At 48.8% G+C, this 13,272-nt stretch overlaps 1 protein-coding gene across 1 annotated transcript in view; it reads left to right on the top strand.

The window, feature by feature from the left end:
- The window catches only part of eif6 (eukaryotic translation initiation factor 6), a 148,267-nt gene that overhangs the window by 41,002 nt on the left and 93,993 nt on the right, over nt 1-13,272 (top strand). The gene's annotated exons all lie outside the window — the stretch shown is intronic.

The following is a 13,272-nucleotide window of genomic DNA, read 5'->3' as shown; positions in this document are numbered from 1 at the left end:
CGACCTCTGTGGAGGAACACCCATGTTGGATTTTGATTCTGAACTCTGGCCACATGTGAAACAATAATCCTGTGGCCTTTGCCCTGTAAATCTTTTATTTCTGTATTCCTCTCTTACTGTATGAGTGTGCAGGGAGCTACTGAGTGACCTCCGAGTGTTGAGTGTGTGCAAATAAACTAACCCTCTGAGTTCACCTATCTCGAGTTTGCTGTGGGTTTTTAATAGAAAATTGGATCATACCAGAATTGGGGGGGTGGTGGGAAACACATCGGTTAAAAAGAAGGAAGCAAATCAAAACACTTTTCTGTTTACGGACAGGCAGTGAAAGGAGAAATCAATGCTGTTTAAATTAACCCCCTCCTGTCTGTAACAGTCTTCAGAATCTGTGACCTCCTTACCTGTCAAATTCTTCACATGCCTCTGTCATCAAGCAAGGAACTCCATAGGGATTATAGGAAACCATGTCAGATTTCACTAAAGATGAAGTACCACTAACAGGAGAAGGCAGCTACATAAACATTCTAAAATCCAGCACGTGACTAGGCTGAAATGTTGGCAAGCAGGATAGGGTGGATAGGGCAATGGAGTTTGAGGATGAGCTGAAATTAGAAAGTGGAGGAAGGTTGAGAGGAGTAATGCTGCAGGCATGGGTGAGGATTTCACTAATGAAGGAGGTGAATGATGTTCAATGAATAGCAGTTGTTGCTATAATCTCAAAACCTCCATGGAGGTCTGCTGTATTAACATCAACACACACAAGGGAGGCAGGTACCCAATCGCAACCAAAATGGCAATCCATCATCGAAAATGGTGTCAAGACTTTCCTGTCAACAAGAGGAGCCACTAAGAACAAATGGAAAGAGAGGCCAGCTGCTTAAGCCAACAATCCATCACCACCTCTACTGGATGACAACTGAAAACCTCAGTGTGCGAGAGCCTGTAAGGCTAAGATAGGACTCCTAAGACATCTGCAAACTCTCAGCGAACTCTGACATCTCACTTAAACCAGCCGTCCGCAAGGAAATATCGTCCTCAGCACAAGGAATTGCTAATGACATGTTGCTATAGAGATGGAGTAAGTGACGATTTTACAGCAGGTCGGCATACATCAGTGGGAATTCAGCTGACTGAACTAACAAAGTGTCTGGTTCAAGTGGGGTTGATGATCAGGTAGGGAGGTGAAGCCTGTGGTGTTTGCAGAATTTCTGCTGGGGGTCAATGGGAATGTACCAGCCTTAGCTGGAGGAAATTATGGTTCAACCAAGACTGGATGTTCAAACGTTAGTTTTGATAACACAAGCAATGGATTAATCGGGGAGCGGATAGAGAAGTAGAGCTGGGTGTCCTCAGCCTGTCTGGGGGACTCCATGTCTGGTGATGATATCATTGGGGACCACAAGGAGACATGTCCGAGGAGGGATCCTTATGGGATTTTCAAGGCTGAGAAGAGAAGCCTTTGCTCAACATGCTCTGACTACGTTTGGATAGTTAAGAGTGGAGCCAAAAAGATGTACTGCCTGCAAGATGCTTTTTAGATGAATTGGATTTATAATCACATCTCCTTCATTGTCATGGGTCAATAAACTGGAAATCTCGGAACACATCATGGAAGCACAGGGACCGCAGAAGTTCAAGGTTGAAGGCCCACCACAACTTCCGAGAAGCAAGCTGCAATTTCTCTTATCTCCTCCCCTCCCCACCCTCTCCCACCTCTTTCCCTGCTACCCCACTCCATCTCATCCTTACAATTTGAGTAAGTGAGATTACCCAATTCAGCCTGAATCCTGAACGTTGGAAGTGCAATGCCTATGTTTTAAATTGTTGCAGTTTGACCTTTTCATAATCTTCAGAGAGGGAGAAACTTTTATCGGCATGGAACTATTTTTGCACCCCAGTTTTGAAGATTGTGGGGAGTAAATTGTTCATTTCAGTACCTGGGAACACCACAAAGACCTGTGTGTAAATGTCGGTTTAATCTGATTTGTCACCTTAGGATGTCTGTTGCAATTTTAAAATGGAACTAATAGTTTACATGGAAGGATTTTTTTATTCCCCTGGTAAGCGAGATACCAGTCAAGTGCCTATTTATAATTGTACGGTGTTATGACCACTACTCCAGGGGTCCCAACCTATATTGAAATGATTTCTCCAGCTAGCTTTACGGCCAAATATGTGCTTTGCCGAGTAATCTCACAATGGCCACTCAATGCCCAGATATCTTCAATAAACAACAATATTATTAGTCTATTATAAAAGCTGGTCTTGTCAAGTAGATAGGCAAAGCTTGTTAACAATAACAGTATGAAATGTGAAAGTATAATTATCACCCTTTCTAAATACCCTAACTCTCACTCTTGTGCATTGTCTCCCTCACCCTCACACGCTCTCTCCCTCGTCGTCTCACCACCTGAGATTAAAGTTTTTATGACAAGTAACCTGCTCATTGACGCTCAGGTGGGTTCTGCCACTCAGCTCCTGATCTCATTAAAGCCTTGGCCCAAACATAGATAAAAGAGTAGAGCTCCAGAGGTGAGGCGAAAGTGACTGCCCTTCACATCAAGGCAGCATTTGACCAACTGTGGCATCAAGGAGTCCAAGCAAAACTGGAGTCAATGGGCAGTGGAGGTGGGAGGAACCTCTCCACTGGTTGGAGTCCTACCTAGCAGAAAGGAAGATGGTTGTGGTTGTTGGAGGTCAATCATCTCAGATCCAGGACATCACCGCAGGAGTTCCTCTGGGTAGTCCTCGGCCCAACCATCATCAATGACCTTCCTTCAATCATAAGGTCAGAACTGGGGATGTTCGCTGATGATTGCACAATGTTCAGCATCATTTGCAACTCCTCAGATACTGAATCAGTCCATGTCCAAATGCAGCAAGACCTGGACAATATCCAGGCTTGGACTGACAAGTAGCAAGTAACATTTGCGCCACACAAGTGCCAGGAAATGACCATCTCCAACAAGAGAGAATCTAACCATCATCCCTTGACATTCAATGGCATTACCGTCACTGAATCTCCCACTTAATCCCAGGATGTTGATACCTTTGGCCAGAAACTGAACTGGGCTAGCCATAGAAATACTGTGGATACAAGAGCAGGTCAGAGGCTAGGAATCCTGTGACAAGTAACTCACCTCATGACTCCCCAAAGCCTGTCCACCATCTGCAAGGCACAAGTAAGGAGTGTGATGGAATACTCCCCACTTGCCTGGATGAATGTAGCTCCAACAACACTCAAGAGGGTGGACACACCCAGGGCAAAGCAGCCTACTTGACTGGCACCCCATCCTTTAGCATTCACTCCCTCCACCACCAACACACAGTGGCAGCAGCAGTGTGTACCATCTACAAGAACTGCAGGAACTCACCAAGCTGCCTTAGATAGCACTTTCCAAACCCATAACCACTACCATCTAGAAGGACAAGAGCAGCAGATGGATGGGAACACCACCACCTGGAAGTTCCCCTGCAAGTCACTCACCATGTTGACCTGGAAATATAAGAAATAAGAATTAGGAGCAGCAGTAGGCCATTTGGCCCATCGATTCTGCTCCGCCATTCATTGAGGTCATTGCTGATCTGATAATCCTCAACTCCACTTTCCTACCTTTTCCCCATAACCTTTGATTCCCTTGCTGATTAAAAATCTATCTCAGCCTTGAATATACTTAACGACCCAGCCTCTACAGCTCTCTGTGGTAAAGAATTCCACAGATTCACTACCCTCTGAGAGAAGTTCCTCCTCATCTCTGTTTTAAATGGGCGAAACCTTACACATCGATTATGGCCTCTGGCCTTAGACTTTCCCACAAGGGAAAACAATCTCTCAGCACCTACCCTGTCAAGCCCCTTATGAATCTTACAAGTTTCAATAAGGTCACCTCTCATTCTTCTAAACTCCAATGAGCACAGGCCCAACCTACTCAACCTCTCTTCATAAGAAAATCCCTCCATACCTGGGATCAGCCCAGTGAACCTTCTCTGGACTGCCTCCAATGCCATTATATCTTTCCTTAGATAAGGGGACAAAACTGTTCAAGGTATTCTAGATGTGGTCTAACTAGTGCCTTGTATGATCTTAGCAAGACTTCCCTGGTTTTACACTCCATTCCCTTTCAAATAAAGGCCAACATTCCATTTACCTTCCCTATTACCTGCTGAACTTGTATGTTAGCTTTTTGGGATTCATGCACGAGGACCCCCAAATCCCTCTGTGCTGCAGCTTTCTGCAGTCTTTCTCAATTTAAATAATCATCTCTTCTGTTCTTCCTGCCAAAGTGCATAACCTCACATTTTCCCACGTTATATTCCATCTGCCAAGTTTTTTCCCACTCACTTAACCTGTCTATATCTCTCTGTAGACTCTTTGTGTCATCCTCACCACTTGCCTTCCCACCTATTTTTGTGTCATCCGCAAGCTTGGCATCTAAGTCATTAATATATATTGTGAATAACTGTGGCCCCAGCACTGATCCCTGTGGCACTCCACTAGTTATAAGTTGCCATCGTGAAAATGCCCCCCTTCTCCCAAGTCTCACTCTTCTATTAGTTAGCCAGTTCTCTATCCATGCTAATATACTACTTCCAACACCATGAGCTCTTATCTTATTCAGTAGCCTTATGTGCGGTACCTTATCGAATACCTTTTGGAAATCCAAACATATTACATCTACTGGTTCCCCTTTATCTATCCTGCTCAAAGAATTCTAACTCTAGCTCTTATTGTCTGTTTTTATATTACTTGCTAGTTTATCTTAGATGTTTATTTTCTCCCTCTTTTATTTTTGGTCATCTTTCATTAGTTTTTAAACTTTCCCAATCCTCTGGCTTGCCACTAATCTTTGCCACATTGTATGTTTTTTCTTTCAATTTGATAGTATCCTTAACTTACTTGGTTAACCATGGTTGGTTTGTTCCCTTCTTGGAATCCTCCTTTCTCACTGGGATGAATCTTTGTTGTGAGTCATGAACGATTTTCCTAAATGTCTGCCATTGTTCATCAACCGTCTTATCTGCTAAACTCCCTTCCCAGTCCACTCCAGCCACTCTGCCCTCATTCCTTTGTAATTACCCTAATTTAAGTTTAGCACAGTTGCTTCTGACTCAAGTTTCTCACTGTGAAACTGAATGCTAAATTCTAGCATGTTATGGTCACTGTTTCTTGGGGTTCTTTTACTCTGAGATCATTTATTAAACCTGCCTCATTACACATTACCAGATCTTAAAAAGCCTGATCCCTGGTTGGATCCACAACATATTGTTCTAGGAAACTGTCCTGAATACACTCCATGAATTCTTGCTCGTGTCTACCTCTGCCAATTTGATTTTTTCCAATCTGCATGAAGATTAAAGTCACCCATGATTAATGTACTGTCCTTTTTACATGCCCTCATTATCTCCTGATTTATTCTCTGCCCTACAGTATAGGTACTGTTAGGGGGCCTATAGACTACTCCCACCAGTGTCATCTCCCCCTTGTTATTTTGTTCCTCCACCCCTATGGATTCTACAACATCCGATCCAAGATAATTTCTTGCTATCACACTTATTCCATCTCGTACTAACAAAGCTACCCCACCACCCTTTCCCTCCTGCCTGCCCTTTCGAAAAGCCACACACCCCTGAGCATTTACTTGCCAGCTTTGAACTCCTTATAACCACATCTCCATAATGACCATAAAGATCATACCCATTAACCTCCCTTTGTGCAGTTAATTCATTTATTTTGTTCCAAATATCAAGTGCACTTAAGTAAAGAGCCATTATTTTGCCTTTTTACCATTTTTTCCCCCCTTTAACCCTATTTGCTGCTGGTTTTTTTATGCTTGTACACTGTCCCTTCCTGTCACACTCTGGGTATCAATTTTTGGAGGAGGCAGTGGCACTAGTGGTATCGTAATTGGACTTGTGACCCAGGGTAATGCCTGGGTTTGAATCCTACCACAGCAGATGGTAGAATTTGAATTCTATAAAAATCTGGAATTAAAGGTCTAATGATGACCATGAAAACGTTGTCCGTTGTTGTAAAAACCCACCTGGTTCATTAACGTCCTTTAGGGAAGGAAATCTGTCTACCTGGTCTGGCCTACATGCGACTCCAGACCCACTGCAGTGTGGTTGACTCTTAAATGCCCTCTGAACAAGGGCAATTAGGGGTGGGTAATAAATGCTGGCCTAGTCAGCAACACCCACATCCCATGAATAAATAACAAAAAGAAAAATACCTAAATAGCTGCCCTGCAATGCTGCCATATCCTTTTTCTTTGTAAGCCTACATATCTCCTCTCCAGAACCACTCCTCACCCCACCCCCATTTAGTTTAAAGCCCCCTCTACAGCCGTAGTTATTCAGTTCACCAGGACACTGGTCCCAGCACCGTCCAGGTGAAGCCTGCCCCACCGGAACAGCTCCCTTCTACCAGTCCCCCATGAACTCAAACCCATTCCTCCCACACCAATCTTTGAGCCACGCATTTGACCCCTTGACTTCATTTACCCTTTGTCAGTTTGCCCGTGGCTCAGGTAGTAATCCCGAGATTATTACTTTGGAGGTTCTGTTTTTTAATTTAGTTCCTAACTGTTCAAATTCTTTCAGCAGAACCTCCTTTCTAGTCCTATCAACATCGTTGGTCCCAACATTGATGACAACAACTGGATCCCTCCCCTCCCACTGCAAGTTCCTGTCCAGCCCTGAGGAGATGTCCTTAACCCTGGCACCAGGCAGGCAACACAGCCTTTGGGACTCACGCTCACGGCTGTGGAGAACACTATCTATCCCCCTAATTATACTGACCCTACCACTGCTACGTTCCTATCTCCTCCCCCCATTTGAATGGCTCCCACGATGCCGTGGTCAGTTCGCTCAACCTCCCTGCCGTCCCCACTCTCGTCCACACAGCTTGCAAGAACCGTGTAACTGTTGGACAGTTGCAGGGGCCGAGTCTCCTCAGATGCTATCCCCTCGGTCCCCATACCTGCCTCACCTGCAGTCACACCCTCCTGTCCCTGATCACAGAACAAATTTGAATTCCCTAATCTGAGGGGTGTGTCCAGGTAACTTTCCCCCTCCCTGATGTGGAACAATGTCTGCAGCTCAGACTCCAGCTCCTCAGCTCAGATCCGAAGCTCCTCGAACTGCAAACACTTACTACAGATGTGTTCGCCCTGGTCACCTTGGTGTCCAGCAGTGCCCACATGCTGCAGCAGCAACACATCACCCATCCTGCCATTGCTATGGATTTTATTCAATTTATTAATTACTCGAGTATTCCCTGCTTTTTACACTTCATTACAATTATTTGCACACCAGTATCGATCTTATACTTGACAAGCTATTTTTAAGAAGGGAACAAAAGAAAATAGATACTGGAGACTTAAACACAAGACCTTACTTTTACTTTAAAGACTAGAAATACGCACCAATCAGCTGCTCTCTGCACTCTCTCATGGTCTCTCACTCCTTTCGCAATCTTACTGTTAATGGCCCCACTGCCCTTCTCGTTCTCTCACTGTTAATGGCCCCACTGCCCCTCTCGTTCTCTCACTGTTAATGGCCACACTGCTCCTCTCACACTCTCTCACTGTTAATGGCCCCACTGCCCCTCTCGTTCTCTCACTGTTAATGGCCACACTGCTCCTCTCACTCTCTCACTGTTAATGGCCACACTGCTCCTCTCACACTCTCTCACTGTTAATGGCCCCACTGCTCCTCTCACACTCTCTCACTGTTAATGTCCTCGCTGCTCCTCTCGCTCTCCCTCACTGTTAATGGCCCCACTGCTCCTCTCACTCTCTCACTGTTAATGGCCCCATTGCTCCTTTCACTCTTTCACTGTAAATGGCCCCACTGCTCCTCTCGCGCTCTCTCACTGTTAATGGCCCCACTGCTCCTCTCGCGCTCTCTCACTGTTAATGGCCCCACTACTCCTCTCGCACTCTCACTGTTAATGGCCACACTGCTCCTCTCGCTCTCTCTCACTGTTAATGTCCCCACTGCTCCTCTCACTCTCTCACTGTTAATGGCCCCACTGCTCCTCTCTCTCTCTCACTGTTAATGGCCCCACTGCTCCTCTCTCTCTCTCACTGTTAATGGCCCCACTGCTCCTCTCACACTCCCTCACTGTTAATGGCCCCACTGCTCCTCTCGCACTCTGTTAATGTCCTCGCTGCTCCATTCGCACTCTCTGTTAATGTCCTCGCTGCTCCTCTCGCACTCACTCACTGCTAATGGCCCCACTGCTCCTCGCTCTCTCTCACTGTTAATGGCCCCACTGCTCCTCGCTCTCTCTCACTGTTAATGGCCCCACTGCTCCTCTCGCTCTCTCACTGTTAATGGCCCCACTGCCCCTCTCGTTCTCTCACTGTTAATGGCCCCACTGCTCCTCTCACTCTCTCACTGTTAATGGCCCCACTGCTCCTCTCACACTCTCTCACTCTTAATGGCTCTGCTGCTTCTCTCAAGCGCTCTCTCTCACTGTTAATGGCCACGCTGCTCCTCTTGCTCTTTCTCACTGTTAAAGCCCCACTGCTCCTCTCGCTCTCTCTCACTGTTAATGGCCCCACTGCTCCTCTCACTCTCTCACTGTTAATGTCCCCACTGCTCCTCTTGCTCTCTCACTGTTAATGGCCCCACTGCTCCTCTCACTCTCTCACTGTTAATGGCCCCACTGCTCCTCTCACTCTCTCACTGTTAATGGCCCCACTGCTCCTCTCACACTCTCTCACTGTTAATGGCCCCACTGCTCCTCTCGCACTCTCTCACTGTTAATGGCCCCACTGCTCCTCTCACTCTCTCTCACTGTTAATGGCCACACTGCTCCTCTCACTTTCTCACTGTTAATGTCCACACTGCTCCTCTCACTCTCTCACTGTTAATGTCCTCGCTGCTCCTCTCGCACTCTCTGTTAATGTCCTCGCTGCTCCTCTCTCACTCTGTTAATGTCCTCGCTGCTTCTCTCGCACTCTCTGTTAATGTCCTCGCTGCTCCTCTCGCACTCACTCACTGCTAATGGCCCCACTGCTCCTCGCTCTCTCTCACTGTTAATGGCCCCACTGCCCCTCTCGTTCTCTCACTGTTAATGGCCCCACTGCTCCTCTTGTTCTCTCACTGTTAATGGCCACACTGCCCCTCTCGTTCTCTCACTGTTAATGGCCCCACTGCTCCTCTCACTCTCTCACTGCTAATGGCCCCACTGCTCCTCGCTCTCTCTCACTGTTAATGGCCACACTGCCCCTCTCGTTCTCTCACTGTTAATGGCCACACTGCTCCTCTCACTCTCTCGCTGTTAATGTCCTCGCTGCTGCTCTCGCACTTACTGTTAATGTCCTCGCTGCTCCTCTCGCACTCTCTGTTAATGTCCTCGCTGCTCTTCTCGCTCTCTCTCACTGCTAATGGCCCCACTGCTCCTCGCTCTCTCTCACTGCTAATGGCCCCACTGCTCCTCGCTCTCTCTCACTGTTAATGTCCACACTGCTCCTCTCACTCTCACTGTTAATGTCCTCGCTGCTCCTCTCACACTCTCTGTTAATGTCCTCGCTGCTCCTCTCGCACTCTCTGTTAATGTCCTCGCTGCTTCTCTCGCACTCTCTGTTAATGTCCTCGCTGCTCCTCTCGCACTCACTCACTGCTAATGGCCCCACTGCTCCTCGCTCTCTCTCACTGTTAATGGCCCCACTGCCCCTCTCGTTCTCTCACTGTTAATGGCCCCACTGCTCCTCTTGTTCTCTCACTGTTAATGGCCACACTGCCCCTCTCGTTCTCTCACTGTTAATGGCCCCACTGCTCCTCTCACTCTCTCACTGCTAATGGCCCCACTGCTCCTCGCTCTCTCTCACTGTTAATGGCCACACTGCCCCTCTCGTTCTCTCACTGTTAATGGCCACACTGCTCCTCTCACTCTCTCGCTGTTAATGTCCTCGCTGCTGCTCTCGCACTCTCTGTTAATGTCCTCGCTGCTCCTCTCGCACTCTCTGTTAATGTCCTCGCTGCTCCTCTCGCACTCTCTGTTAATGTCCTCACTGCTCTTCTCGCTCTCTCTCACTGCTAATGGCCCCACTGCTCCTCGCTCTCTCTCACTGCTAATGGCCCCACTGCTCCTCGCTCTCTCTCACTGTTAATGTCCACACTGCTCCTCTCACTCTCACTGTTAATGTCCTCGCTGCTCCTCTCGCACTCTCTCACTGTTAATGGCCACACTGCTCCTCTCACACTCTCACTGTTAATGGCCACACTGCTCCTCTCACTCTCTCACTGTAAATGGCCACACTGCTCCTCTCACTCTCTCACTGTTAATGTCCTCGCTGCTCCTCTCACACTCTCTGTTAATGTCCTCGCTGCTCCTCTCGCACTCTCTGTTAATGTCCTCGCTGCTTCTCTCGCACTCTCTGTTAATGTCCTCGCTGCTCCTCTCGCACTCACTCACTGCTAATGGCCCCACTGCTCCTCGCTCTCTCTCACTGTTAATGGCCCCACTGCCCCTCTCGTTCTCTCACTGTTAATGGCCCCACTGCTCCTCTCACTCTCTCACTGTTAATGGCCACACTGCTCCTCTCACTCTCTCACTGTTAATGGCCACACTGCTCCTCTCACTCTCTCACTGTTAATGTCCTCGCTGCTGCTCTCGCACCCTCTGTTAATGTCCTCGCTGCTCCTCTCGCACTCTGTTAATGTCCTCGCTGCTCCTCTCGCACTCACTCACTGCTAATGGCCCCACTGCTCCTCGCTCTCTCTCACTGTTAATGGCCCCACTGCCCCTCTCGTTCTCTCACTGTTAATGTCCTCGCTGCTCCTCTCACACTCTCTCACTGTTAATGGCCCCACTGCTCCTCTCAAGCGCTCTCTCTCACTGTTAATGGCCACGCTGCTCCTCTTGCTCTTTCTCACTGTTAAAGCCCCACTGCTCCTCTCGCTCTCTCTCACTGTTAATGGCCCCACTGCTCCTCTCACTCTCTCACTGTTAATGGCCCCACTGCTCCTCTCGCTCTCTCTCACTGTTAATGGCCCCACTGCTCCTCTCGCTCTCTCACTGTTAATGGCCCCACTGCTCCTCTCGCTCTCTCACTGTTAATGGCCCCACTGCTCCTCTTGCTCTCTCACTGTTAATGGCCCCACTGCTCCTCTCACTCTCTCACTGTTAGTGGCCCCACTGCTCCTCTCGCTCTCTCTCACTGTTAATGGCCCCACTGCTCCTTTCACTCTCTCACTGTTAATGGCCACACTGCTCCTCTCGCTCTCTCACTGTTAATGGCCCCACTGCTCCTTTCACTCTTTCACTGTAAATGGCCCCACTGCTCCTCTCGCACTCTCTCACTGTTAATGGCCCCACTGCTCCTCTCACACTCTCTCACTGTTAATGTCCCCACTGCTCCTCTCACTCTCTCACTGTTAATGGCCCCACTGCTCCTCTCACTCTCTCACTGTTAATGGCCCCACTGCTCCCCTCGCACTCTCTCACTGTTAATGGCCACACTGCTCCTCTCACTCTCTCACTGTTAATGTCCCCACTGCTCCTCTCGCACTCTCTCTCTGTTAATGGCCCACTGCTCCTCTCGCACTTACTGTTAATGGCCACCTCTGCTCCTCTCACTCTCTCACTGTTAATGTCCCCACTGCTCCTCTCGCACTCTCTCTCTGTTAATGTCCCCACTGCTCCTCTCACACTCTCTCACTGTTAATGTCCTCGCTGCTCGTCTCACACTCTCTGTTAATGTCCTCGCTGCTCCTCTCGCACTCTCTGTTAATGTCCTCGCTGCTTCTCTCGCACTCTCTGTTAATGTCCTCGCTGCTCCTCTCGCACTCACTCACTGCTAATGGCCCCACTGCTCCTCGCTCTCTCTCACTGTTAATGGCCCCACTGCCCCTCTCGTTCTCTCACTGTTAATGGCCCCACTGCTCCTCTTGTTCTCTCACTGTTAATGGCCACACTGCCCCTCTCGTTCTCTCACTGTTAATGGCCCCACTGCTCCTCTCACTCTCTCACTGCTAATGGCCCCACTGCTCCTCGCTCTCTCTCACTGTTAATGGCCACACTGCCCCTCTCGTTCTCTCACTGTTAATGGCCCCACTGCTCCTCTCACTCTCTCACTGTTAATGGCCACACTGCTCCTCTCACTCTCTCGCTGTTAATGTCCTCGCTGCTCCTCTCGCACTCTCTGTTAATGTCCTCGCTGCTCCTCTCGCACTCTCTGTTAATGTCCTCGCTGCTCCTCTCGCACTCTCTGTTAATGTCCTCGCTGCTCTTCTCGCTCTCTCTCACTGCTAATGACCCCACTGCTCCTCGCTCTCTCTCACTGCTAATGGCCCCACTGCTCCTCGCTCTCTCTCACTGTTAATGTCCACACTGCTCCTCTCACTCTCACTGTTAATGTCCTCGCTGCTCCTCTCGCACTCTCTCACTGTTAATGGCCACACTGCTCCTCTCACACTCCCACTGTTAATGGCCACACTGCTCCTCTCACTCTCTTACTGTTAATGTCCTCGCTGCTGCTCTCACTCTCTCACTGTTAATGTCCTCGCTGCTCCTCTCACACTCTCTGTTAATGTCCTCGCTGCTCCTCTCGCACTCTCTGTTAATGTCCTCGCTGCTTCTCTCGCACTCTCTGTTAATGTCCTCGCTGCTCCTCTCGCTCACTCACTGCTAATGGCCCCACTGCTCCTCGCTCTCTCTCACTGTTAATGGCCCCACTGCCCCTCTCGTTCTCTCACTGTTAATGGCCCCACTGCCCCTCTCACTCTCTCACTGTTAATGGCCACACTGCTCCTCTCACTCTCTCACTGTTAACGGCCACACTGCTCCTCTCACTCTCTCACTGTTAATGTCCTCGCTGCTGCCCTCGCACCCTCTGTTAATGTCCTCGCTGCTCCTCTCGCACTCTCTGTTAATGTCCTCGCTGCTCCTCTCGCACTCTCTGTTAATGTCCTCGCTGCTCCTCTCGCACTCACTCACTGCTAATGGCCCCACTGCTCCTCGCTCTCTCTCACTGTTAATGGCCCCACTGCCCCTCTCGTTCTCTCACTGTTAATGTCCTCGCTGCTCCTCTCACACTCTCTCACTGTTAATGGCCCCACTGCTCCTCTCACACTCACTCACTGTTAATGTCCTCGCTGCTCCTCTCACACTCTCTCACTCTTAATGGCTCTGCTGCTTCTCTCAAGCGCTCTCTCTCACTGTTAATGGCCACGCTGCTCCTCTTGCTCTTTCTCACTGTTAAAGCCCCACTGCTCCTCTCGCTCTCTCTCACTGTTAATGGCCCCACTGCTCCTCTCACTCTC

This window comes from Carcharodon carcharias, chromosome 14, assembly GCF_017639515.1.
Source record: "Carcharodon carcharias isolate sCarCar2 chromosome 14, sCarCar2.pri, whole genome shotgun sequence".
NCBI classification, from domain to species: Eukaryota; Metazoa; Chordata; class Chondrichthyes; order Lamniformes; family Lamnidae; genus Carcharodon; species Carcharodon carcharias.
The sequence above is the reverse complement of the archived record's forward strand: the minus strand, read 5'-3'. Positions and strand labels throughout refer to the sequence as shown.